A 27,005-nucleotide genomic window follows, 5' to 3' on the forward strand; every position below is an offset into this window, starting at 1 on the left:
TCTTTAATGACGTCTAAGGAAATCAAATCCAGCCAAACATAAAAGGATGATCTAGTGTGACCACCTGTTGGGTGGGGTTTGTCCCAGGAATCAAGCTTGGTTTAACATTCAAAAATCAATCAATGTAACTCACTATATTAAGAGAATAAAGGAGAAAAGCCATATGATTATCTCAAATGTGTGTGCAAAGTAGTTGAAAAATTCAACACCCCTTTCAAAAAAAATCTCTCAGCAAAATAGAAATTGGGGAGAATTTCCTTTATATGAGAAGCACATGTTCAAAACACTCCAGCTAACGGCCTACTGGACACTTTTCTCAAGATCTGGAGCCTGGAGAAAGCATGCCCACTGTCTCCACTGCTGTTCAGTGTTTGGCTGGATGTCACAGCAGATATAAAGGTAAGAAAAAGAAACAAAAGGCATACAGATTAAAAAGGAAGATGTAAAACTCTCTTTATTCACAGAAAATATGAATGAGTTTGTAGAAAATCATAAGAAACCTACAAACAAACTAACGGAAGGATGGAGTGAATTTAGCAACGTTCCAGCATACAAGATCAATATGTATAAGCCAATTGCATATTCTATATGCTACCAGTACACAATTGAAAACTAAAATTTAAAAGATAGCATCTACAATATCATTTTAAAAACCTCATATAGTACCAGTAATAAATTATCAAATACTGTACAAGACCTTTGCACCAAAAAGTACAGAACAGGGATTGGCAAACTTTTGCTGTGAAGGACCAGATAGGAAATGTTATACGCTTTGCAGTTTATGTATGGTCTCTGTTGCATATTCTTCTGTTTTTCTGTTTTGTTTGGTTTTTACAACCTTTTTAAAATGTTAACACCATTTTAAGCTCATTGGCATTACAAGAATAGGCTGTGGGCCAAATTTGACCCATGAGCTGTAATGTTTGGAACCCTGCTACAAAACATTATCTGAGAGAAAGATTTTTTAAAATACCCCAGAATAGGGAAAGTTGTACCACACTCTTGTGGACTAGGAAACTTAATATCGGTAAGTTGTTCATTTCAGCTGGGACCCTGAAAGCTGGTTTATGGAATTATTACAAGAGATATTCGTGCCCTTGGGGCATAAGGTTTGCTGTGAAAGATCCAGCACCCATCTGATGTGCATCTGGTGTCCGTGTACCTGGAGAAGATCTCGCACAGATGCACAGTTTGCTGCAAGGCTCATACTGAGGAGAGATGCCTCATAGGGATGTGTCACCAATTGCAGGCCCTGTCCTACCTTCTCTGAGAGACTGGAGCCCAGTCTGGCCAAAGGTTGACTGATGAGTTGAGCCAAAGAAGACCTTCTCATAGGCCGAGGCTGTGTTCATTACGGATGTGTAACTGTAGTAGGTGTCAAAAATGGTAACGCATGATGGGCCCTGTTGAGGAGGTACCGCCGTCTGGTGGTTGAACGCGTGAGCTCTGGAATCAACCTGGGTTCAGATTCTGACTGGGCCACTACCACCTGTGACTTAAACACTGTTTTACCAAATTTGTAAAAATAAGTGAACAGAAACTGCCTGCCGGGAGAGGATGTGTTGTGGTACAGTAACCACGTCTCTGCCTCAGAAACCTTCTGAGTCCAGCTGGTGATGCTCGTGACACTCGCCTTCCCAGAGTGGCCACAGAAAAGGTGTGTGTGACTCCAGGAACTGGAGAGGAGCTCGAGTGGCCTCTGGAGGAGGTGGTGTTCCAAGCCTTCACCTACCAGCATGGATGGGGTGGGGGTAGGTCGTAGGAGTTACCTGGGGGCATCCGTGATGGTTGCCTGAAAGGAAGAAGCTGGGGTAAATTCACCTCTCCCCCTGCCCCCACCTTAGCACATGCCCTGCTGCAGCCATCCCACACTGGGCACACAGTAACCATGTGAGACAGAGCTGACCCCTCGCCTCGCCAACACATCTCTCGACCCCAACCTTCCACAAGCCAGGCCCCCACCCTGGCAGGGCTAGGCTGTTCTCCTGCTCTGGCTGGCTCGGGAAAAGGACTAGCAGACCCCAGAACACAGCTTGCCTATGGCCCTGCCCTCAAGTCAGGCACTGTGGTGCCTGCAGACACAGTGACTTGGCAGTGACCGTTATGCAGGCTCTTGGAATTCAGTCATGAACAGTCTCATCAAACCACCAGATCCGTTTAGTGCCAAACACCTGCGACCAGCAGGAGGCTGTCAGGAAGCGCCAGAAAGTCCTGCTGAGGTTTGGCCTCTGGGCCTCGCCCCATGCCTTGGCATTTCTTCCTTACGCCCTTCTCTGGTGCGTGCTTAGCTAGTGCACTTTTCTATCGCATGTTCCAATGCTGTGTTACCACCTTCTGGGGGAATGGCACATGGTTCACCATGAAGGAGCAGTTACCTAGGAGAGCCCCCCAAATTGAGTCTATACCCCCAGGATCAGACAGCGAACAAACTGCCCTTCCTGGGCAACATCCTCAGCAAGCTGCGCTCCTGCCCTGCCCTGCCCTGCCCCAGCCACACTTGTGTTCCCCTTCTGGCTGAGATCACCCCGCTACCTCCGTGCCTCTCCTTGGCCCTTTTCCTAGGCAGTTCCACCTGGATCTAGTGCCTTTGCCCCTGGGTGTTACATGCCTCCTAAGAGGCCATATCAGCTTAGGCAGCCTCAGTGCTTCTCTCTGAGGGTCCCGAGAGCACTCTCTGAAGAAGCTGCTGCTGCTTTCTTGTACCTCCAAGTGTCCAGCCACTCGGGAATGGTAAAAATCCCTCCTCCATGGACAAACTGACTCTCCTTCTCCTTTGCCTCTTTATCAAGCAGTCATCCTCTGCAAGGCCTGGGCCATGCAATCACCCTCCAGATCCTTGCTTAAAGGAGACTGAGCTGAAGACACGAGGTGTGTGAGGGGAGGCGATGTTGAAGGAGGAAGAGAATCAAAAGGTGTCCAAAGGCAGGACTATCAGAAAGGGGGCCCCCATAGCCATGGAAATGCACCATCAGCATCCAGGCTCCCGGTGACGAGTGGAGTTGTCATGTATTTGGGAGCACTCCTGCGCCTCTATTCCAAGAAGATAGCTTAGGTAAGATATCACAGACGTCTTGCATGAGCTCTTTCACCAAGGGCTGTACCATCACCGGCTCACACAGCCCTGCCAGAGGCTTAATGCCACTTTATACCACTGATCCAGGTGCGGCAGGACTGTCTGGCCCAGCCTAGCTTCCCGTTGCCGGAGAGGCTGACAAGGGAAGAGCTTGATGAAGGCCACTGACTCAGCTCTCCAGCCTTATTGAAGTCAAAGAAGAAGACTCAGAGAGGAAAGCTTTCAGACAGTCTGTCAAAGAAAGTCACCACCCACGTCTGTCAGTTGCAGGCTCTGTAAATGGAAATTTTCAATGCCACTATTGCTGCCACTACTGCTGCCACTGCCACTGTTGTGGAGTCAAGGTGAGCTGCCCCCACCTCCCATCTTTCTTATATGGTCATTGCTGGAGACCTCGGCTTGGAGAATAACACTGAGCCAATGGAACCACAAGGTTGGAGGAGAAAACTGAGGCACTTCCAACATCAGTTCCGCCCAGCCTGCCTCTTTTTTCTCCCTGTTTGTTTTGGGGACTGCAGTTACATTGCCATTGGCCACTTCCCCCTTGCAGATTCTGGATGCTATCAAATTAGCGGTCACTGATTTGACTGACCCGTCTGTTGGGCCACCAATCCTGTCTGCCCCTGTACCCATCCATCCCCCACACCAGATGCTGATCATAAGATGAGAAGTGCAATCTCTAACTCTCCTTCTTTTGCTATTCCTGCTGTTTGTCACTTTAGATTCCAACCCATATTGGGAGCTCCCCTTAATAATGAGAAGAGAGGCCCTTTGCATTCCAGTCCCTTGGTCACCGCTGCAGGATCTTCTACTTCTCTTAACCTCCCAGCACCCATCCCTCCCCTTACAGCCTACCTACTGTAGAATTGAGTCACCTACACCTGTGTATGTGGATTTTCCTCCCTTTTTCTCACAGACTCCTCAAGTCCCTTTCACCAGTATCCCTATCTTCACCAGCCAGCCCATCACTGCCTCTGCAATCACTTCCACCATCCCAGTCTGCCCATCTTCAGATTGGACCTCCTGGGGTGCTGTGGACTTTGCTACAACTGATATCAACATCGCCCTGCCTTCCCGGGCTTTCATCTTCAGGTCTTCACCAGGATCCCACGTGAGCTCCCTCCCATTTGACCAAGCACCCGCAACGTGCAGCAGATATCCCCCGCAAAGGTCGCAGTTGCCACCAGCCCACCTGCTTTTATGGTCAGCAGCTGTACCTGAACTTTCAACCTTCCCTTTGGGGCAGGAACCACCCTTCAGCTGAAATTCAGGAGCCTATGTTGGCAGCGACAGGGAGACACTCTCCCCCATGCTGCTGTCATTTCTGGCCCAGCGACCACTGATTCTGCAGTCACTTCACTCCAATAACCAGCCCCTCTTCAGACTCGGCATCCAAGCCTGCCTTTGACTCCAGTGAAATCTAGGTGGGTACCATGTTCAATTCCTAGTCTGTTATCTTCCTGCCTCCTCTTGACAGCTTTGACAACTCTTTCCCTTTGGGAAACCTGGCAGCCCAAGCAAAATCTCCACACTTAACCTATCCTGCAGCCATGGAACCCAATAGGAGCACAACTCAGTCACCTTTTGGGAGTTTGACATTCCCATCTTCCAACTTTGGCATCACTGTCAGCACCCAGGCAGCCTTTGGTGGCACTTCAGCTGTTTCCCTATTGGCTCATCCACCAGCAGGCATAGCACTGAGGACTCCTGCTCATCTTTTGCCAACACCACACCAGACCCATTTGGATTTATGAGATTTTCAGCCCTTACGGGTAGTGGCAGCTTTGAGGTCATTGTGTATGTCTGAGGCGCCAGCACCATGTCTTGAACACTCAGCTTTGGAGCAAGGACAAGTGGGACACCCAGAACCATGGCTCATGTTGGGGGAGACTCAGACCTGAGCACCAGGGTCCTGTCAACCTTTTGTATCCCTGTTAAAATCGGACAGCCAGCATTACTGAGAGCAAATCTGTCCTGGGAAACACTTTCCTTCCCACATATAATGAGAGAACCTAGAGCCAGTCCAGCCAAAACATACCTACTACCACTGGAGGAAACAGCATCACTGAGAAGGAACGTGTGCTGTATACTCTGTTCCTCCTTGTGATCACCTGGGACCTGTCCAGCCAGAGAACATCTGTTTCAATTAAGAGGACAGCACCATCCCCATGCTGGAGATACTTCTTTTTGTGCCTACAGTTTGTGGCAGTTGAAGGAGCCAGCATCTCACCTGTGCTTGGAGGCCTTTGTGTTCCTACCTACAGTCAGAGCTCCTGGGTCCTAGCTAAAGAGAGCACGTGTTTTGTGACGGGAAGGGCCAACACCACAACTGCATTTGGAGTCTTCCTGTCTCTGGTCTGAGCACTTGGGGCCCACCTACTCAGAGGAAACCTGTTACTATGATAAAACCTGCGCCACTGAGAAGAAAAGGTATGCCAGGAGATACTTCCGTTCCTGCCTCCCATCAGACACCTACTGTTCACCTGGCCAAAGCACATCTGCCACGGTCTGAGAGGCTAGCACCATGTCTGCGATTGGAAATGCTGCTGTCAGAGCACCTGGGCACAGTCCAGAACCTGGGTGGTACAATGGGAGAAGGCAGCTCCATACCTGTGCTCTGGATATTTCTGTTCCTACCATTATTCAGAGCAGCTGGGGTGATCTCAGTCAGAGCACATCTGTTGCAGTCTCATGGGACACCACCATACACTTTTAGACACTTCTGCTCTCATCTTCACTCAGAATGCCTGGGGCCTGCCCAGACAGAGTTCCCCCTTTGATGTGGAGTAGTGAACACCAACGAGGAAATATCGAAACGTCAGCACTTTTGCTGCTGGCTTTCAGAGAAGACGTAGCTCCGGCATGGGCACAGCAAGCAGGAGTCTCACCCTGGGGCACCTTTTTCACCTGTCCTGGTTTCTTTGGAGTCCGAAGTGTTGGATCACCAGCCCATTGATTTCCCTCTACTGAAAGAAACAGTGTCTCAGCTGCTATAAGCAAAAGCCAGCTAGAAGTGGTGGGCCTTGCTAATCGCCATGAATGGGCCTTGCTCTTCTGGGAGGAGGCACAGCCCCTTCTAGTTATATCAAACAAACTTAACCCGTCGTCCTCTGTCCTCCTAGAGCAAGCTGGAGGCCCAGTACCTCAGGGTGTCTGTGTCTGTGTAAAGGGTGTGCTTTCAGATGAGGCTGGTCAGAAGTCAGCACACTGGCCTGGAGAAGTTCCACTGTGGAAAGCAGAAGGACATCAGTAAGTATCAACCATGCCGTACCTGGCTTCAACTGTTAGCCTGGTAGACGCAAGCTACAGGCCAGTTTTCCTCTAGTGCTGGATGGGCAGGACCCCCTGCTGCCTAATGCTGCCCCCTTGTGCCTCACCCATTTGTCTCAATGAGCCCTTTTCTTTCTCACTCAGATGGTTTCATATGAATAAATATATATATAAAGTGTGGCTATAACACATCCTATTTGCTGAACCAGAGAACTGTGAAAAATTAAGTCTTGCTCAACACATGACCACTCAGATGAGTCAATTTTTCCTCCACAGTTGAGTAAAAGAGCAAAGAACATGAGCAGAGGATCAATTAACAAGAACAAGAAAAACACATATATTTATATAAATTATATATAAATATGTGTAATAGGATGTGGTATAGCCACAAGTTACAGCTGCACATGCTGATGAAACCACTAAAAAAAGTTAAAAAAGAGAGAAATACACCTGATATGCTAAGAAAGGAGAGAAAATGGGATAATATAAAATGTTCAATTAAAACCACAAAAGGAAGAAAAACAGTGGAAGACAAAAATAGGAATATAGTACAAAGGCAACAGATAGAAAACAGTAACAAAAAAGGTCAACATTAATCCAACCATGTCACTAATCACTTTGAACATCAATGGTCTAAATTCACCAATTAAAAGACAGAAATTGTCAGAGTGGACAAAAAACCAAGACCCATGTATATCTTCTCTAGAAAAAACCCACTTTAAAATAAAGACACATATATATTAAAAGTAAATGGATAGAGGCCGGCCCTGTGGCCTAGTGGTTAAGTTTGTGCGCTCCGCTTCGGTGGCCCAGGGTTTTGCCGGTTGAGATCCTGGGTGCAGACGTGGCCCCGCCCATCAGGCCATGCTGAGGTGGCATCCCACATGCCACAACTAGAATATACAACTATGTACTGGGGGGCTTTGGGAAGAAGAAGAAGAAGAAGAAGAAAAGAAGAAGATTGGCAACAAATGTTAGCTCAGGTGCCAATCTTTTTTTTAAAAAAAGTAAATGGATAGAGAAAAATATACCATGCTAACACTAATCAAAAGAAAGCAGGAATAGCTATGTTAATTTCATACGGAGCAGACATCAAAGCCAGGAAAGTTATCAGGGATGAAGTGGCAGCACACAGTGATAAAGGGGCCAATTCTCCAAGTACACTTAAGAATCCTTAATGTGTATTCACACAACAACAGCACATCAAACCTCATGAGGCAAAAACTGATAAAGCTGCAAAGAGAAACAGATGGATCCACTATCATACTTTGAGGCTTCAACACCCTTCTGTCAAAAATGGACAGATCTAGCAGGCAGAAAATCAATAAGGACATAGTTGAACTCAACAACGTGATCAATAAACTAGATATAACTGACATCTACTGCATCCAGAAAGAGCAGAATATACATTCTTCTCAAGCTTACATGAAACATTCAACAAGATAGACCATATCTTGGGCCATAAAATGAGCTTAACAAATTTATTTTTTTTAATTTTTTAAAAAAATTTTAATTAATTATTTTATTTTATTTTGAGGAAGATTAGCCCTGAGCTAACATCTACTGCCAATCCTGCTCTTTTTGCTGAGGAAGACTGGCCCTGAGCTAACATCGTGTCCGTATTCCTCTACTTTATAGGTGGGACACCTGCCACAGCATGGTTTTACAAGCAGTGCATAGGTCTGCACCTGGGATCTGAACCAGAGAACCCCGGGCCACAAAAGTGGAACATGTAAATTTAACTGCTGTGCCACCAGGCCAGCCCTGAGCTTAACAAATTTAAAAGATTATAATTCATACAATGTCTACTCTCAAACCACTATGGAATTAAATTAGAAATTAATAACTTAAAGATAACTGGAAAATCTGAAAATACATGAAGATTAAACACACTTGTAAGTAACATATGGATCAAAGAAGAAATATCAAGATAAATTAAATAATATTTTGAACTAAATAAAAATGAAAAAACAGCTTATCAAAATTTATGGGATGCAGTGAAAGCAGTGCTAAATGAAAATTTAAAGCATTGAATGCATATATTACAAAAGATGAGAAGTAACGTCAGCATCATGGTAGGTTGAGTTATTCCCTTTGTCTCTCCTCTCTAAGTTAAAACCAGTAGGACACCTGTAGACCAACAGGGGACTCTCTGCATGGCACACCAGAACACCTGAGAAGTCCAAACATCTGTACATCTGAAGGTGGGTGGACTGGACCTTGTGGAGGTGGTGGAACCAGGGGAGCATCAGTGGCAGCTCCCAACACCAGAGGCTCCAGGAATTGTGGCTGCATCTGCAACCAGAGGCCTCAGTGACTCTGGTAATGCCCATGAACAGAGGCCCCAGGTAAACCACACTCCCAGAGGTACCAGGAACCACTGTGCCACCCATGGCTGGAGGCTCTGGCAACCCTGACAGTACCGGTGACCCAGCCCTCTCCCCTCCCCCAGTGGTGGTACCTTCAATCCCAGCCCTCTCAGCAGTGGGACTGCATCGAAGACCTCAGGACCCCCAGCAGTGGCTGCAGAGCTCATGACCTGAGGTTCCAGGAATCACACTGGCACTTGAGACCAGGGCCTCCAAGGGACTGCAGTGGCACTTGTGACTCAGCCCCTCCTCCTTGCCCAGCAGTGGTGGGTGGTGCCTGTGACCAAAAGCTTCAGGAACTGCTGTGGTACCTGAGATCAGAGGCTCCAGGAACCACAATGGTGCCTGAAACCCAGCCCCCTTCCCCTCCCCTGGTGGCAGCACCTCCAACACCAGCCCTTCCAGCAGTGGTGGCTGCATCCAAGACCCTGGGCCGCTGGCAGCAGCCACAGTGCCCATGACCTAAGCTTCCAGGAACCATGCTGGTGCCCAAAACCAGAGGCTCCAGGAACCCCAGAGGTGCCTGTGAGCCAGGTACACCTCCTGCCATGGCACTGGTGGTGTCACTTGCAACCCTGACCCACGTGGTAGCTGTGGTGACACCCACAAACCCAGCACCTCCAGAAGCAGCAGCACAGGTGGTGCATACAGCAGACCACCCAAGGCTGTGGAGAGCCCAGTAACAGCAATAGCAAAGCCCATGACCCTGGTCCCCCCCAGCTATGGTGGCACTCACGATTTTGCCCCCACCAACCATGGCAGCAGTGCCTGCAGCCCCAAAAAACCCAGATGCTGTGGAGGTGCCTGTGATCCTGGCTTCTGCCCCACTCCCCCGTTCCCTCCTCACATTTGGGAAATGAGTGACCCAGGTGACCCCATAAGGAGCAAAGGTGTTTGCCAGCCCAATGACCCCAATGGCAACCCTGTGACTGCAGTGACACCATGAGCAGCAAGGCATCAGCAACCTCAGTGGTGCAACACTACAACGAGGGCACTGATGACATCTCTGGCAGAGGCAGTGCTGAGTGGAAAGAGAAGGCTCTCAAATACGACCAGAAGCAGACAGAACTAAAGTAAACAAAACCTTACCCAGACAAGAGAGGTGTTTGCTACCACAAATGTGTAGGCAGAGGAACAACTCATCAAGCAACATGAAAAACTACAGTAACAGTATTACAAAAAGAAAATGACAATACCCCAGAAACCAAGCTTGAAGTCACAGAAGATTGTGATCTAACAGACAGAAAATTCCAAATAGCTGTCAGGAAGCAACTTAATGAGCTACAAGAAGACTCAGAGAGAGAGGCTGGCCTGGTGGCATAGTGGTTAAGTTTGCATGCTCTGCTTTGCCTGGGGTTCATGGGATCAGATCCCTGGTGTAGACCTACACACTGCTCATCAAGCCATGCTGTGGTGGCATCCCACATACAAAATAGAAGAAGATTGGCACAGATGTTAGCTCAAGGACAATCTTCCTCAAGCAACAAGAGGAAGGTTGGCTACAGATGATAGCTCAGGGCCAATCTTCCTCACCAAAAGAGAAGAAAAGAAAACTCAGAAAGACAGTTCAACGAGCTCAGGAATAAGATTAATGAACAGGAGTACTTCACCACAGAGATTGAAACTCTAAATAAGGACCAAACTGGAATCCTGGAGCTGAAGAACACAATAAATGAGATGAAGAATAAAGTAAAAGCATTGGAAATAGAGCAGACCATATGGAAGAGAGAATTAATGAGCTCAAAGATAGAACTCTAGAAATGATTCAGGTGGAAGAGAAGAGAGAACTATGATTTTTTTAAAATGGAGAATTTTTCTGAGAAATATCCAACTCAATTAGGCAAAGCAACATAAGGATAATGGGTATCCCAGAAGGAGAAGGGAATGGAGAGCTTATTTAAAGAAATAATAGCTGAGAAATTCCCAAACCTGGGGAAAGAACTGGATTTAAAAGTGCATGAAGCTAATAGAACATATGATTATCTCAGTGCAAAAAGTCGTTCTCCAAGGCACATGATAATAAAACTGTTGAAAGTCAATGACAAAGAAAGAATATTAAGGGTGCCAAAGAGAAAAAAAAAAATAACCTAAGGAGAAAACTATAGGTCAGGAGAGAATGGAATGATATACTCAAAATATGGAAAGATAAAAACTGTCAGCCAAGAATACTCTGTCCAGCAAAGTTATCCTTCAGATATCAAAGAGAAAGTCTTTCCCAAACAAAAGCTGAGGGAGTTCATTACCACTACAACTGCCTTTCAAGAAATCTTGAAAAAAGCTCTTCTACCTAAAAATAGAGGCAAAGGTATACAAAGCTTTAAGAAAATTGATAAATACAGGATAAAAATCAGAAAATTGCAACTCTATATCAGAATAGCTTAGTAAACAATTATACTGTAAAGGCTAAAGGGAAAGAAAGCATTAAAAATAACTGTAATCACTTCAATTTGGTAACTGACAATACAAAAAGGGATAATTTGTGACAACAAAAACATAGAAGGAGAAGAGTAAAAGGATGAAACCTGCATAGACAAATAGAGATAAGATGCTATCCGCAGAAAAAGGACTATCTCATTTTTGAGATTTTTTATATAAACCTCATGGTAACCACAATAAAAAAATTCAGAGCAGAGTGACAAAACAGAAAAAAAGAGGAAACTGAAAAACACATCACAGAAAACCAATAAACTGAAATGGCAGACAGAAACACAAAGAAAAACGATGGAAATATAGAGCAACAAGAAAACAAGATAAATGGCATTAGTAAGCCCTGATATATCAATAATCATCCTAACTATAAATGAATTGAATTCACCAATCAAAAGACACAGAGTGGCTGGATGGATTAAAAAACAATTCCTAACAATATGCGGCCCCCAAGAGATCCACCTCAGCTCTAAAGACAAACATAGGCTCAAAGTGAAGGGACGGAACATGGTACTCCAATAAAACAGCAAGCAAAAGAAAGTGGCTGTAGCCATACTTAGAGAAAATACACTTCAAGCCAAAAAGACAAACCTGTACATTATATAATGACAAGGGACAATCCATCAAGAAGGTATAACATTTATTAATATATATGCACTTAACATAGGACCACCAAAGTATATAAAGCAACTACTAACAGACCTAAAGGGAGAAATTTACAGCAACACAATAATAGTAGGGGACTTTAACACCCCACTTACATCAATGGATAGATCATCCAGTTAGAAAGGCAACAAGGAAACACTGGTCTTAAATAAGACACTAGACCAGATGGACTTTATAGATATATATATAAAACATTCCATATAAAAACAGAGGAATACACATTCTTCTCAAACGCACATGGAATATTCTCAAAGATAGACCATAAGTTGGGGAGCAAAATAAGTCTCAATAAATTTAAGAAGATGTAAATCATATCAAACATCTTTTTCAACCACAATGGTATGAAACTAGAAATCAACTGTAAGAGAAAAGCTGGAAAAGTCACAAAAATGTGGAGACAAAACAACATACTACTGACCAACTATTGGATCAATGAGGAAATCAAAGGAGAAATCTAAAAATACCTGGAGAAAAATGAAAATCAAAACACAACATAGCAAAATCTATGGGATGCAGCAAGTGGTACTAAGAGGGAAGTATATAGCAATACAGTCCTACCTCAACAAACAAGAATAATCTCAAACAAGCAATCTAACACTATACTTAAAAGAACTAGAAAAAGAAGAAATAATGAAGGCCAAAGTCAGTAGGAGGAAGGAAAATAAAAATCAGAGCAGAAATTAATGAAATAGAGACTAAAAAGACAATAGAAACGATCAATGAAACTAAAAGGTGATTCTTTGAAAAGATAAGCAAAATTGACAAACCCTCAGCTAGACTCACTAAGAAAAAAGACAGAAGGCTCAAATAAATAAAATCAGGGAGTGACGTCAGCATCATGGTGGAGTGAGGTCTCTCAGAAATCTTTCCCCTCCAATATACAACAACAAAAAAAATCCACAATCCAACAGATGACTTCCAAACACAACACAAAATTGTTGGAGAGACCCACACAGCCACGTGACGGAGGGCAGAGAGACTGCAGCTTCCCTCAGAGGAGGTGGAACAGGGTAAGAGAAATATTCACTCCCTCCCCTGAAGATTGCAATCCAGGACTGCGGGCAGCCTCCGAGAGGGAAGGAACAGGGGAGGAGACGTTCATTCACAAGAACACAAAGGACTCCCAAGGGCCCTTGCAGCCTAGAGGGAAGCCTTCTACTAGGGCAAAAGCTTTCACAGGGGCTGACGTTATGAAGCCAACACCCCAGGATAGCAGAAGGAGAAAACCCTGAGAGGATGCAGGAGAAAGTACCCCTCTCCCCACCCACTCCACACAGCTCCAGCCCCTGGGATTTCAGCTTAAAGCAAAGGGCTCAGAATAAGTGGCTCTTGACCCCCACCCAGTGGCACTGGGTGGTAACTGTGACCAAATGACCCCAGGATTCAAAAGAACAGAGAAACTCCCTCTAGCAATATCAAACACTATATTAGATCTCCAGACCAGAGAGAAAATGACAAGTACCCAGAAATCAGTCCTGAAGACACAGAAATATGTAATCTAAATGACAAAGAATTCAAAACAGCTATCATCAAAAAACTCAATGAGGTAAAAGAATGTAGAGAAACAATTCAACGAGTTCAGGAACTACTTCACAAAAGAGATTGAAACTATAAAGAAGAACCAATCAGAAATATCAGAGATGAAAGACACCATGGAAGAGATAAAACAAAATACATTCCCTGAACACTTGAGTGGACATCACAGAGGAGCGTACCAGCATAATCAAAGATAGACATGTTGAAATACTCCAGATATAAGAGGAGAGAGAACTGAGACCAAAAAGAAATGAAGAAAGTCTCTGAGAAATATCCGACTCCACCAGGAAATGCAACATAAGAATTATAGGTATTCAAGAGGAGAAAAGAAGGAGAATGAAGTAGAAAGCTTGTTCAAAAAAATAATAGAAGAGAACTTCCCAAACCTAGGAAAGGGAATCCATGTGGAAGAGACTTCCAGATCTCCTAAATATGTCAATGTAAAAAGACCTACTGCAAGGCATATAGCAGTGGAACTGGCAACACTCAATGACAAAGAGGGAATACTAAGGGCAGCAAAGCAGAAGAAAATAACCTATAAAGGAACCCCCATCAGGCATTCATTGGATTTCCCTGCAGAAACCTTACAGGCTAGGAGAGACTGGAATGACATATTCAAATCATTGAAGGATGAAAACTTTCAGCCAAGAATACTCTATCCAGTGAAAATATCCTTCAGATATGATGGAGAAATAAAAACTTTCCCAGACAAACATAAGCTAAGGGAGTTCATAGCCACGAGACCCCCCAACTACAAGAAATCCTCAAGAAGGCCCTCATACCTGAAAAAAACAAAGGGACAAAGGAGTTACAAAGCACAGAGTAAGGAGTTAAATAGGTAGACAGAATCAGAGCAGGATAGCAAATAATCAAGTATAGCATTAAAAACAAAGGGAAAGAAAACACCAAAAACAAAGACAATCTTGTCATTTTAACCACAAACTCATAACACAAGATGGAATAAGATGTGAGAAAAACAACTTAGGAGAGGAGGAGAAAAGGGACTGAACTGGTTTAGTCTAAGGAAATTAGAGGCCATCTGAAAAGGGACTATCTTATCCACAAGATCTTGAATACAAATCTCAGGGTAAGCATTAAACAAAAAAGCAGAACAGAGACACAAATAATAAATAAGGAGAAAATAAATAAACACAACATAAAAAACTACATCGATTGGTAGACCAAAATACACAGGACAATAAACAAAGGAAATGCAGAAGAACCAGAAACGAGTGATAAAATGGCAGCATTAAGCCTTCATATATCAATAATCACCCTAAACACAAATGCATTGAATTCTCCAATAAAAAGACACAGAGTGGCGAGATGGATTAAAGAACAAGACCCAACAATATGCTGCCTCCAGGAAACACATCTCAGCTCCAATGACAAATACAGGCTCAGAATGAAGGGATGGAAGATGATAACTCCAAGCTAATGGCAAACCAAAGAAAGCAGGTGTCACAATACTTATATCACATAAAGTAGACTTCAAGATAAGACAGACAAAGAGGGGCAGTATATAATGATCAAAGGGACACTCCACCAAGAAGACATAACACTTATAAATGTCTGTGCACCCAACACAGGAGCACCAAAGTACATAAAGCAACTATTAACAAACTTAAAAGAAGATATCAAAAATAACACAATAATAGTAGGGGACCTCAACACTCCACTCACATCATTGGACAGATCATCCAGACAGAAAATCAACAAGGAAACAGTGGAATTAAATGAAAATCTAAAACAGTTGGACTTAATAGACATATATAGAACACTCCATCCAAAAACAGCAGAATACACATTCTTCTCAAGTGCACACAGAACATTCTCAAGGATAGACAATATGTTGGGAGACAAGACAAGCCTCAATAAAATTAAGAAGATTTAAACAATAACAAGCATCTTTTCTGGTGACAATGCTATGAAGCTAGAAATTAATTACAAGAAAAAAGCTGAGAAAAGGACAAATGTGGAGACTAAACAACATGCTATTCAACAACCAATGGATCATTGAAGAAATTAAAGGAGAAATCAAAAAATATCTGGAGACAAATGAAAATGATAACATGCCATTCCAACTCATTTGGGATACAGCAAAAGCGGTACTAAGAGGGAAATTCATTGCAATACAGGCACACCTTAACAAACAAGAAAAATCCCAAATAAGCAATCCCAAACTACACCTAACTGAATTAGACAAAGAAGAACAAACAAAGCCCAAAGTCAGAAGAAGGAGAGAAATAATAAAAATCAGAGCAGAAATAAATGCTATTGAAACAATAAAGGCAGTAGAAAGGATCAATGAAACAAAGAGTTGGTTCTTTGAGAAGATAAATAAAATTGACAAACCCCTAGCCAGACTTACTAAGAAAAGAGAGAGAAAGCTCAGATAAATAAAATTAGAAATGAAAGAGGAGAAATAACAATGTGTACCACAGAAATACAAAGGATTATAAGAGAATACTATGAAAAACTCTATGTCAATGAAATGGACAATCTAGAGGAAATGGATAAATTCTTAGACTCTTACAACCTCTCAAAGCAGAATCAAGAAGAAATAGAGAATCTGAATAGACCGATCACAAGTAAAGAGATGGAGACAGTAATCAAAAGCATCCCAAAGAATAAAAGCCCAGGACCAGATGGCTTTCCTGGGGAATTCTACCAAACTTTTAGAGAGGACTTAATACCTATCCTTCTCAAGCTATTCCAAAAAATTAGGGAATATGGAATGCTTCCTAACACTTTTTACGAAGCCAACATCACTCTGATACCAAAGCCTGACAAGAACACGACAAAAAAGGAAAACTATAGGCCAATATCATCGATGAATATAGATACAAAAATCCTCAACAAAATATTGGCAACCCGAATACAGCGATACATCAAAAAGATCATACATCATGATAAAGTGTGATTTATCACAGGGACACAGGGATGGTTCAACATCCACAAATCAATCAACGTGATACACCACATTAACAAAACAAGGAATAAAAACCACATGACCAACTCAATAGATGCAGAGAAAGCATTTGACAAGATCTAACAGCCATTTATGATAAAAACTCTTAAAAAATCAGGATGGAGGGAAATTACCTCAACACAATAAAGGCCATATGACAAACCCACAGTCAACATCATACTCAATAGGGAAAAACTGAGTGCCATCCCTCTGAGAACAGCAACAAGACAAGGAGGCCCACTCTCACCACTCTTATTCAACATAGTACTGGAGGTTTTGGCCAGAGCAATTAGGCAAGGGAAAGGAATAAAAGTAATCCAAATAGGGAGTGAAGAAGTGAAACTCTCACTCTTTGCAGACAACATGATCTCATATATATATAAAACCCTAAAGAAGCCATCAGAAAACTATTAGAAATAATTAACAACTATAGTAAAGTTGTGGGATACAAAATCAACTTACAAAAATCAGTTGCATTTCTATACTCTAATAACGAACTTACAGAAAGAAAACTCAAGAATACCATTCCATTTACAATTGAAAGAAAAAGAATAAAGTAACTAGGAATAAATTTAACTAAGGAGGCAAAGGACTTATACAATGAAAACTATAAGACATTATTGAAAGAAATAGATAATGACATAAAGAGATGGAAAGAGATTCCATGTACATGGATTGGAAGAATAAACACAGTTAAAATGTCCATACTACCCAAAGCAATCTACAGATTCAATGCAATCCCAATCAGAATCCCAAAGACATTCTTCACAGAAGTAGAGCAAAGAATCCTAAAATTCATATGGGGCAACCAAAGACCCAAAATTGCTACAGCAATCCTGAGAAAAAAGAACAAAGCTGGAGGCATCACAATCCCTGACTTCAAAATGTACCACAAAGCCATAGTGATCAAAACGACATGGTACTGGTACAAAAACAGGCACACATATCAATGGAGCAGAACTTAAATCCCAGAAATAAAACCACACATCTACAGACAGCTAATCTTCAGCAAAGGTGCCAAGAACATACAATGGAGAAAAGACAGTCTCTTCCATAAATGGTGTTGGGAAAACTGGACAGCCACATGCAAAAGAATGAAAGTAGACCATTATCTCATGACATACACAAAAATAAACTCAAAATGGATCAAAGTCTTGAAGATAAGTCCTGAAACCATAAAACACCTGGAAGATAATATAGGTAGTACACTCTTTGACATTGAACTTAAAAGGATCTTTTCAAATACCATGTCTTATCAGACAAGGGAAACAAAAGAAAAAATAAACAAGTGGGACTTCATCAGACTAAAGAGCTTCTGCAAGGCAAAAGAAACTAGCATCAAACCAAAAGACAACCCACCAATTGGGAGAAAATTTTTGCAAATCATGTATCCAATAAGGGGCTAATCTCCATAATATATAAGGAACTCACACAACTGAACAATAAAAAACAAACAACCCATCAAAAAATGGGCAGAGGAGATGAACAGACTTTTTTCCAAAGAAGAAATACAGATGGCAAATAAACACATGAAAAGATGTTCAACATCATTAATCATCAGGGAAATGCAAATCAAAACTACACTAAGATACCACCTTGCACTGTTAAAATGGCTATAATCACTAAGACTAAAAATAACAAATGTTGGAGAGGGTGTGGAAATGTTGGAGAGGTATGTGGAGCACCTCATACACTGCTGGTGGGAATGCAAACTGGTGCAGTCACTATGGAAAACAGCATGGAGATTTCTCGAAAAACTAAAAATAGAACTACCTTATGACCCAGCCATCCCACTGCTGGGTATCTACCCAAACAACTCGAAATCAACAATCCAAAGTAACATACGTACCCCTACATTCATTGTAGCACTATTCACAATAGCCAAGACATGGAAACTATCCAAGTGCCCACTGACCGATGATTGGATAAGAAGATGTGGTGTATATATGATGATGGAATACTACTAAGCCAGAGAAAAAGACAAATTCATCCCATTTACAACAACATGGAAAGATCTGGAAGGAATTATGCTTAGCAAAATAAGCCAGACTGAGAAAGACAAACATCAGATGATCTCACTCATATGTGGAATACAAACAAGCACATGGACAAAGAAAACAGTTCAGTGGTTACCAGGGGAAGCGGGGTGGGCACAGGGGGTGAAGGGGAGCACTTATATTGTGACAGACAAGAAATAATGTACAACTGAAATTTCACAATATGTAAACTATTATGAACTCAAATTAAAAAAATAAAATCAGAAATGAAAGAGGAGAAATAACAATGGATACCACAGAAATACAAAGAATTATAAGAGAACACTATGAGAAACTATATGCCCACAAATTGGATAATCTAGAAGAAATGGATAAATTCTTAGACTCATACAACCTCCCAAAACTGAATCAAGAAGAAATACAGAATCTGAATAGACAGATCACTAGTAAAGAGATTGAAAGAGCAATCGGAAACCTCCCACAAAAACAAACGTCCAGGACAAGATGGCTTTCCTGGTGAATTCTACCAAACATTCAAAGAAGATTTAATACCTATCCTTCTCAAACTCTTCAAAAAAATTGAAGAGTAGAGTATGCTTCCTAACTCATTTCATGAGGCCAACATTACCCTGATGAGGACAACACAAAAAACGAAAATTACAGGCCAATATCGCTGACGAACATAGATGCAAAAATGCTCAACAAAATATTAGCAAATCAAATACAACAATATATTAAAAGGATCATACACCAGGATCAAGTGGGATTTATTCCAGGGATGTGGGGATGGTTTGACACCTGCAAATCAATCAATGTGATACACCACATTAACAAAATAAAAATCACATGATTATCTCAATAGATACAGAGAAAGCATTTAACAAGATTCAACATCCATTTGTGATTTTTTAAAAAAAACCTCTGTATAAATTGGGTATAGAAGGAAAGTACCTCAACATAATAAAGGCCATATATCACAAACCCACAGTTAACATCATATTTAATGGTGAAAAACTGAAAGCTATGCCTTTAAGAACAAGAACATGACAACGCTGCCCACTTTCACTACTTTTATTCAACATAGTATTGAAAGTCCTAGCCCAAGCAATTAGGCAAGAAAGAGAAATAAAAGGGATCCAAATTGGAAAGGAAGAAGTAAAACTATCACTATTTGCAGAGACATGATTTTATATAGAGAAAATTCTGAAGAATTCATCCAAAAACTATTAGAAATAATAAACAAATACGGTAAAGTTGCAGGGTACAAAATCAATACACAAAAATCAGTTGCCTTTCTATACACTGACAGTGAACTAGCAGAAAGAGAAATCAAGAATATAACCCCATTTACACTTGCAACAAAAAGAAGAAAATACCTAGACATAAATTTAACCAAGGAGATGCAAGACCAGTACAATGAAAACTATAAAACATTGTTGAAAGAAATAAAAGAAGACACAAAGAAATGGAAAGATATTCCCTGCTCATGGATTGGAAGAAATAACATAGTCATAATGTTCATATTACCTCAAGCAATCTACAGATTCAACGCAATCCTAATCAGAATCCCAATGACATTTTTTTATGGAAAGACAGCTACGAATCCTAAAATTGATATGGAACAAGAAAAGACCCCAAATAGCCAAAGCAATCCTGAGAAAAAAGAACAAAGCTGGAGGTTTCACACTCCCTGATTTCAAAATATACCGCAAAACTATAATAATTAAAACGGCATGGTACTAGCAGAAAAACAGACACACAGATCAATAGAACAGAATTGAGAGCCCAGAAACAAAACCACACATCTACAGGTAGCTAATCTTTGACAAAGGAGCCAAGAACATACAACGGAGAAAGGAAAGTCTCTTCAATAAATGGTACTGGGGAAATGGGACAGCCACATGCAAAACAATGAAAGTAGACCATTATCTTACACCATACACAATAATAAACTCAAAATGGATTAAATACCTGAATGTAAGACCTGAAACCCTAAAAATCGTAGAAGAAAACATAGGCAATACACTCTTTGACATCAGTCTTAGCAGTATCTTTTTGAATATCATGTCTCCTCAAGCAAGGGAAACAAAAGAAAAAATAAACAAATGGGATTACAGCAAACTAAAAAGCTCTGCACAGCAAAGGAAACCATCAACAAAACAAAAAGACAACCAACCAACTGGGAGAAGATATTCACAAATCATGTATGTGATAAGGGGTTATATCAAAAATATATAAGGAACTCATACAATTCAACAGCAAAAAAACCCCAAAAGACCCAATTTTAAAACGGGCAGAGGATCTGAACAGATATTTTTCCAAAGAAGATATACAGATGGCCAACAGGTATATGAAAAGATGTTCAACGCCACTAACTATTAGGGAAATGCAAATCAAAACCACAATGAGATATCACCTCACGGCCATCAGAATGGCTGTTATTAAAGACAAGAAATAACAAGTGTTGGAGAGAACGTGGAGAAAAGGGATCTCTCGTACACTGCTGGCAGGAATGTAAATTGGTGCAGCCACCATGGAAACAGTATGGAGATTCCTCAAAAAATTAAAAACAGTATTGCCATATGATCCAGCTATTCCACTTCTGAGTATTCATCCAAAAAACACAAAAACACTAATTTGAAAGATACATGCACCCCAGGATCACTGCAGTATTATTCACAAAAGCCAAGACTTGGTAACAATCTAATTGCTTATAAGTGGATGTATAGCTAAAGGAAATATGGCATATATATATATATAATGGAATATTTCTCAGTCATAAAAAGATGAAATCTTGCCATTTGCCACAACATGGATAGACCTTGAGGGTATTATGCTAAGAGAAATATGTCATACAGACAAAGCCAAATACTGTGTGATTTCACTCATGCGTAGAAGATAAAAGAAAACAGTAATAAACAAACACATAGAAGCAGAGAATAAATTGGTGGTTACCAGAGGGCAAGAGGGGAGGGAGTACAAAAGGGATAAAACGGCACATTTGTAAAGTGACAGATGGCAACGACTTTTGGTGATGAACATGATGTAGTCTACACAGAAGTTCAAATATAATGCGGTGCACTGAAAGTTATATAATGTTATAAACCAATATTACCTCAATAAGAAAATTAATGAAGATACTAAAAAAAAAAACACGGTAATAGACAATTTCACACCAACCAGGATGGCTAGAATCAAAAAGTAAGACGAACAGTGTTGGTGAGAATATGGAGAAATTATAACCCTCAAACACCATTAGTGGGAATGTGAAATGGTGCAGCCACTTTGTAAAACAGTCTGTCAGTTCCTCAAAGTATTAAACATAGTTATCCTATGACCCAGCAATTCCACTCTAAGGCATGTACACAAGAGAAATAAAAACATATGTCCACACAGAAACTTGTACCTGAATGTTTATAGCGTTATTCACAATAGTCAAAAGGTAGAAACAATCCAAGTGTCCATCAACTGACAAATGGATAAACAAATGTGGTGCATCCACACAATGGAACGTTACTTGGTCATTAAAAGGAATGAAGTACTGATACATGCTACAACACGAATGGACTTTGAATACATTATGCTGAGTGAAAAACGTCAGTCACAAAAGACTACATATTATATGATTTCATTCATAGGAAATGTCCAGAACATGGAATCTATAGAGACAGAAAGTAGACTGTGGTTGCCTAGGGCTTGAAGGGGTTGAGGGATAGAGAGTTGGAGCTGAACAGTAGGGGGTTTCTTTTGGAGGTGATAAAGAATTCTAAAATTGACTTTGGTGATGGTTGCTGTGATATTGCGATTTATAATAAGAAATACAGCCATGTGTCTCTTAATGATGGGGATACATTCTGAGAAACGCATCATTAGGCAATTTTGTCATTGTGAAAACATCACAGAGCGCACTTACACAAACCCACATGGTATAGCCTACTACACATCTAGGCTATATGGTACTAATCTTATGAGACCACTGTCATAGATGTGGGCCAGTGCTATGCAGCACATCACTGTAGACGTGTGTGCCACATAAGGATGTTTCAGTGAATGATGAACCTAAGGATGGAGGGTGGTTGCCAGGGTGACCAACTATGTGATTAGAGGACTGGAACTTTCAGTCCCTCCACCCACCTCCAGGGAGGCAAGAGGTTGCTGGAGAAAATTGAGTTCTGTCACTAATGGCCAGTGATTTAATCAGCCATGCCTATGTAATGAAACCTCCACAAAAAAACAAAAGGACGGAATTCAGAGAGCTTTCAAGTTGGTAAACCAGAACGCATCCATGTGCCAGGAGGGTGGTGTACCCCAAAGTCCATAAGAACAGAAGCTCCTGTATTCAGGACCATTCTAGAGCTCACCCTTTGTATCTCTTCATCTGGCTTTTCATTAATATTCTTAAATATTCTTTGTAGTAAACCAGTAATCCAGTAAGTAAACTGGTTTCCTGAGTTCTGTGAGCTGCTCTAGTAAATTAATCAAACCCAGGGAGGAAGTCGTGGGAACCTCCAATTCATAGCCAGTCAGTCGGAAGCACAGGTGACAACCTGAGCTTGAGGTTGGCATCTGAAGTGGGGACAGTCCTGTGAGACTAAGCCCTTAACCTGAAGGATCTGACACCATCTCCAGGTAGATGGTGTCAGAATGGAGCTAAATTTGTAGGACACGTGGTCAGTGTCCACTGAGAACTGGAGAATTACTTGATGTGTGGAAAGCCCACACATCTGGTATCAGAAGTGAAGTAGTATGGTGGAGTAACGTGAGAATAAAGGAGACACACAGGAGTGTGTTTTTCCATTAGAGTTGCACATATCTGTAAATATACTACAAACTATTGAACTGTACACTTTAAATCAGTAAGTTGTATGAGTATGTGAACTACATCTCAATAAAGCTATAAAAAATGAAAAATAATTACAAATATCATGAATAAAACTGGGGCATGAATACAGATCTGAAAGATACTGAAAGGATAAGAAGGGACTAAAAAATCTTTCCAGGAAAAGGATTGCAGGTCAAATGATTTTACTGGTGAATTCTATCAAACAAACATGGAAGCTATTTTACCAGTGTTGCATGCACTCCTTCAGAAAATAGCGAGGAAGGCAATTTTTTCTAACTTGTTCTATGTGGCCAGCATTACTCTAATAACAAAACTTAAGAAAATAATACAACGGATTAATAACTCTCATGAATATAGACATACTAAATTCTTTCATATTTTAGGAAATTAAATTCAACCAAACATGAAAGGATGATCTAGTATGAACAAGTGGGGTTTGTCCCAGAAATGCAAGGTTGGTTTAACACTCAAAAATAAATCAGTGTGATTCATTATGTTAAGAGAATAAACAAAAAAGTCATATGATTATGTCTACAGCTTTGGGCAAAGTAAATGACAAAATTTAACACCCCTTTCAAAAAAACACCTCAGCAAAGAAGGAATTGGAGGAAACAGCCTTTATGTGACGAAGCACGTCTATAAAATATCTTCAATTAGCGTCATACTGAACACTTTCCTCCTCCAATCAGGAACTAGAAAAGGTTATCCGCTGTCTCCACTTGTATTCAATATTTTACTAGAAGTTGTAATAAGTGTAAAAGGTAAGAAAAAGAAATAAAAGTCATACAGAATAAAAAGGAAGAAATAAAGTGCCTTTATGCATAGAAAACATGATTGCGTGTGTAGGAAATATTTCCCAATAAACAAAGAAACTATAAGGAGTAAAAAGTGAACTTACCAAGTTGCCAGTACACAAGGTCAATGTAAAGAAAAAAAGGAAAAAACTATTTTTTTTTCTGTATCCTACTACATGTATCATCAGAGTGGACTGGAAAGTTAATATTGATACATTGTCATTTTCAGCCAGGACACTGAAAGCTAGTATACGGAATTATTACAAGAGATGCTGGTGTCCTTGGCTTTCCAGCCAGGGCGGACGCTGCACCCACCTGAAATGCATCTCTTGTCCTTGTCCCTGGGAGATCACTCACAGACAGCTGCAGGGCTCAACTAGAAGAGAAAGGCCCGGTGTTGCTATGCTGACAATTGTTGGTCTCTGCAAATGTAGAAGATAAGGAAGAGAAATAACAGATATACAGATTAAAACAGAAGTAAAACTGACTTTATTCAGAGATGTATGATTCACAGAAAGTATTATGTGCACGTAGAAAACCCAAAGGAATCTGCAAAGAAACTACCAGAAGTGAAAGTGAATTGAGCAAGGCCCCAGTACACAAGGTCTATATATATCGATATAGTGTGTATATTATGTGTGTGTGTGTTGTGTAGGTGAATAGATTATAGATAGATAAATGTATTTTCTGTGTACTATCAAAGTAAACTATTTAAAAGACATAAATATTTAAATATTTAAGACATAATATTTAAATATTATTTTAAATGGTTTTAAAATAATATTTACAAATTCCATAAAATACTTAGGAATAAATTCACAAAAGCTGAGCCAGCTCTGTACACAGAAAACTACAAACAGTAGTGGCAAACTTTCTCTTAAAGGGCCAGATAGCAAACAATATAAGTTTCCTGGCTCACATGTAGTCTCTGTCGCATATTCTTTTTTGTTTTCTTTTAAATTTCATTACGGCCCTTTAAAAAATTTAACATGATTCTTAGCTCACTTGCTTTACAAACACAGGCTATGAGCTGAATTTGGCTAGTTGACTATAATTTGCTGACTCTGCTACAAATTTTCTGAGAGAAAAATTTAAAAAGACCTAATAAAAAGATACATCCCACGCAGTAGACTGAAGAAGTCAACATTGGCAAATTGTCAGTTCCAGCCAGGATCCTGAAACTGGTCTATGGAATTATTACAAGAGATACTGGTGCCCTTAGGGCACAAGCCTTTAAAGCCAGGTGGGTCCCGTACCCCCTGGTATGTATCTCCTGTCCTTGCACAGACAGCTGCGTGGTTGGCTGCAAGGATCAATGAGAAGAGAAATGACCTAGGGGGATATGCTGACAGTTGGTGGTCCCTTTATGTCTTTTCATAGTTTGATAGCTCAGTTCTACTTAGCGCTGAATAATACTCCATTGTCTGGATGTACTACAGTTTATTTACCCATTCACCTACTGAAAGATAGCTTGGTTGCTCCCAGGTTTTGGCAATTATGAATAAAACTGCTCTAAACATCCATGTGCATGTTTTTGTATGGACACAAGTGCTCAACTCATTTTGGTAAACACCAAAGAGCATGTTTGCTGGACCACATGGCAAGAGTGTGTTTAGTTTTGTAAGAAACTGCCACACTGCCTTCCAAAGCGGTTTGCATTCCCCCAACGATAGACGAATGAGAGTTCCTGATGCCCCATATCCTCTCCAGCACCTGGTGTTGTCAGTGTTTTGGATTTCCTCCATTCTAATAGGTGTGTAGTGGTATCTCATTGTTGGGACATTTCTTTTTGACATGTCCTTCGTGAGTGACTGTCCTCCTCTCAGTTCGTTCTAACTGCTGTATCCACGTGGGAGCATCTCCACACGGTGGGTTGGACTGTCCTTTTTCTGCTGGTCATTTCCACTGGTCTGGCTTGCTGTCCGTGGACTCCATGAGGTGGCAGAAACCCCACAGACCTTCCAGGTACTGGATTTCATCTTTACACAGTGTTTTTGCTTTTGTTTCTCCTGGGCCCCCAGAGCTTCATAGTCCAGATTGACCTTTATGTTGATTTCTCGGCTAACATCTTGCCTACATCTTCTGAGGAGCCTGGAGCCCAGTGTGGCCAATGGTCCACCTATAAGCTGAACCAATTCAGACCTCCTAGTGGAGAGCACGTGTGCTCATTAGAGGTGTGCCACGATGTGAAGTACCTAAGGACCATAAACATGGTAACACATTTATTGTGGTGAGGCACCGCAGTCCAAGGAGGTTAAATTCAGGAGCTTTGGAATCAGACGGACTGGGTTCAAATCCTGGCTTGGCCACTCCCACCTGTATGACCTGAAAAAAGTTCTAAGGCTTAAATGCCGTTTTACCGATTTCACAAAAGAGAAGTGAAGAGAACCTGCCTGGCAGGAAGACATGCTGTGGAAGGCAGCGTCCAGGTGGGTCCCCATCACAGAAAGCTTCGCTGCCCGCGTGGTGATGCTGTCGGCTCCTACCCTTTCCTGGCTCCAGGATGTGGAGAAGCGCTAGAGAAGTTCCGGGAGAAGGCAGGGCCCGGAGCTCTGAGCTACCTGTATGGGCGGTGGAGGGAGGGAAAATTGGTGTCCTCTATGGCGGCTGCCTTAAAGGGAGAAGCTGGGGGTTCGTGCGTCCCTGCTGGCCTGTCTCTCTTGCACCTCCGCACATGGCCCCCTGCAGGCTCCCAGGCTGCCTGGGCAGAGCTGGTCCCCGGGGGAAACAGCACGGCCCCGGCCCGCCCACCTACCTGGCGCTCCCTGCAAGCTGCCTGCCCGCCACGGTGGGTCAGGGTTGCTCCAGCCCCTGGCTTTGAGCAGGTTCTGCCCCCGGGGACCCAACGGGGCAGGGATGGCGGCTGGCAGGCCTGGTCGCCGAAGCTCCCCGCGGGCCGAGGCCGAGCGAGCCCCGCAGTCCCGGGCGGTGTGCACCCCCAGCGGGGCCTGTTTGGTGCCGACCGCCTAGAACCAGGCGAGGGAAGGCCCGAAGCCAGAGTAGGCCAGCTGGGCTTGGGCCGTTGGACCTCGCCCTTTGCCCTTTGTCGTCATCTCTTC

At 41.9% G+C, this 27,005-nt stretch overlaps 1 long non-coding RNA gene across 1 annotated transcript; it reads right to left on the reverse strand.

Moving 5' to 3' along the window:
* Nucleotides 1-436: 436 nt before the first annotated feature.
* LOC103547712 (uncharacterized) lies at nt 437-27,005 on the reverse strand. The gene is made up of 5 exons (XR_011522213.1): nt 26,698-27,005; nt 26,340-26,503; nt 24,262-24,368; nt 5,684-6,299; nt 437-1,792 (listed from the first exon to the last, which is right to left on the reverse strand). It is a non-coding gene; the product is annotated as an uncharacterized lncRNA (long non-coding RNA).

Source organism: Equus przewalskii, chromosome 9, assembly GCF_037783145.1.
Source record: "Equus przewalskii isolate Varuska chromosome 9, EquPr2, whole genome shotgun sequence".
NCBI classification, from domain to species: domain Eukaryota; kingdom Metazoa; phylum Chordata; class Mammalia; order Perissodactyla; family Equidae; genus Equus; species Equus przewalskii.